This window comes from Conger conger, chromosome 1 (genome assembly GCF_963514075.1).
Source record: "Conger conger chromosome 1, fConCon1.1, whole genome shotgun sequence".
In the NCBI taxonomy this organism is placed as follows: Eukaryota; Metazoa; Chordata; class Actinopteri; order Anguilliformes; family Congridae; genus Conger; species Conger conger.
The window spans coordinates 1,597,195-1,599,694 of record NC_083760.1 but is presented as its reverse complement, the minus strand read 5'-3'; the positions used below and the strand labels follow the sequence as shown (position 1 = coordinate 1,599,694).

At 41.6% G+C, this 2,500-nt stretch overlaps 1 protein-coding gene across 3 annotated transcripts in view; it reads left to right on the top strand.

The window, feature by feature from the left end:
* Nucleotides 1–87: 87 nt before the first annotated feature.
* Nucleotides 88–2,500, top strand: part of ptpn3 (protein tyrosine phosphatase non-receptor type 3) — a 48,531-nt gene continuing 46,118 nt past the window's right edge. The window contains exon 1 of one of the 3 annotated variants that reach the window (XM_061248345.1): nt 88–224. The gene's annotated coding sequence lies outside the window, so the exon portion shown is untranslated. Of the gene's footprint in view, nt 225–1,070; nt 1,289–2,500 lie in introns of those variants that run through there. The other 2 variants (XM_061248336.1, XM_061248327.1) reach the window with 2 other exon arrangements.

Below are 2,500 nucleotides of genomic sequence, written 5' to 3'. Positions count from 1 at the left end.
AATGTTTGCTAATGAGTGTTTTGCAACGTGCAACTGTGTTGAAGTAAAAAACCAAAATAACAAAAAATACGTCACTGGTTTGTAGGATCGGATGGTCATGGGATGGGAGATAAACCAGAGCTGTTCCTTTAGGTGTTCAATAGACACCAAGGGTTCCAATCTGATCCAAGCAGCCAGAGGAGTATATCACACCTCGGCAGCCACTACAGTATACCAGAAAACAGGTGAGCACGCTGGCATACGCCTCATCATCATTCGTGCTACATGACTGTGCGAGAATTTATCGGTCGCGACAGACTGACTGTCAGCCTCAGATAATTAAAATGTGTCTGTTTTTTTACATGTTCTGGTCGTTATTCTGCTCTTATTTGTTTCATTTACACGATCTTACATGTTTAGTTGCATTTCTTGATAAGCTCACAAGTTACCGAGTGACTGTCGGTTGTTGTGTGAATTAGATACAGTATATGTGCATGAAAAATGCAATGTTCTGGATCACCAGCAGATGTCAGGATAGCATGATATTATCTCCACCTGCCACACCTTCTGGCTTTCTATCAAATCTGGAATAATTTGACCTTGAAGGAACGAAACAGATAACATAAAGTTCATCATGCGGCCTGCCTGTAACCCTTCATTATTCGGTGATCTTTAACAGAGCTATAATGCGCGGATCTAATCAGTCCTCATCCATGTGGATTCATATTTTTCATGTCTTATCATATTTTACTGTCCTAATTATACCCTGACAAGACATAACAGTACAATTATAAAATATCTGTTATGCACTAGTCCTAGATTTGTTGTTAATGAGTAGCTCTCTGTGAATAAGCTCTCAATTTGTAAACCAATCTCAAACCTTTCTAGATCAATAAACAAAACGAAGATAGTGCATATGTGAAAAGGTACAATGTAAGACCCGTGGTTTAAAACAAGCCGAGCAAATAATAGCCCGTGTGTATCACATCATCGTTGGTTGGTTGCGAACAGAAACTCGCAGAAGAAAAGCAGCTGTCGAAATCTCTTGAGTTTATGTGTCCGATGAATTCCGAGGATTACCGAGACATTCTCAGTGTAAATCGGGAATCCAGGAGAAGGCGGAGGATAACCAGCACTGTGAGAAAGGGGAGAGAACGCTTTGCTTCCTGAAAATCGTAACTAGCTTGCTAGCTGTTGACACCTGTTCTCGGTTTCCACGAAGTCGTATGGATACTTTACATTCCACCTGGAAAACTACCACATTTTGATTATAAATACGTTAATACGCACAGCATTCTTAATGTTTCAGGTAAGTTATTTTACTTTAACTTCGAAACCGTGTAGGTAAGAGCAGCGTAACAGCAGTAACACGTTAGACAGCTTGTACCTAAGCGAGCTATTTCGCAAGTTAGAGCGTGTACAGTTTCTCTCGGTTTTGGACAGGGAAATATTTGTAGCTGGATCCAGGTGGGGTTGGTTGCAAGCTGGGTGCTAAGGTTGACAGCCGCTCATCTGTTTGGCGTTTCTAATAACGGGGTTTGATTATGTTTCAAAGTACAGTCTAATTAGCTAGCTCGCTAGTTTAACTTTTTATATCTCGTAGTTGTACTAGCCGCGATGTAACTAGTGTCAAAACAAGTTAAAAGTCTACACATTAAAAACAAAAACAAAAGGTGACTAGCTAGTATAGCCTACGCTTGCTTCTCCGAGCTCGGCTACTTATGTCAGTGGTTGACGTCAATCATTATCAAAACAAGCCAACGTCAGTTAACCACTAACTTTTTACTGACCTGAAACACAGTTATATTTCTCGGCTTGTTTTGGAATGCAGTGTACTGCATGTCGCCAGGGTCAGATTACAGCACTGCGGAAGAGAAACGCAGAGATGACTATATTCATGAGAACATTAGCTAAGGCTTTAGTTTTATCGCTTGTAGGGCCGTCATAATCGCATAATCCCGCACAGGCTACTAGTTTTGCAACAGTGTACCAACTGTCATTTGTCTCAGACGGGTTTTGTGTGTTCGAGTAAATATGCTTTTAAACATAGCCGATTATAATTACATTGGTCTTAGCTACTGTTTTGTAGGAATGGTCTATACATTTTTTATGTACAGTAGACTATCGCGGTTTAAATGAAGAAATGAGTGCAAAGTGCAAAGTATAAAGTATATAGGCGAGTTGTTCAGAAGCTGTTACGGGGCCAGGTGAGATCAGCGTTCAGGTGTTCGCGGTGAGAGGTGTGTTGTGTTGTGCCCGTGATTGTTGTAGGCCTGTTTGCAGGTTGTAGTCTCTGAATTTGGACGTCCGCGGTGAGAGCGGGTCTTGTTGGTCTCAGGTGTGTTTCTGTGGAACGGAAATGACGAGATTAATGATTAATCCCATTGCATGCCAGGTATTTCCACTGCAGGTAAATTTGGTGTGGGCCAACACAGTACAGTTCTCTCTCTCTCTCTCACACACACACACACACACACACACACACACACACACACACACACACACACTTGCAGACATGCCT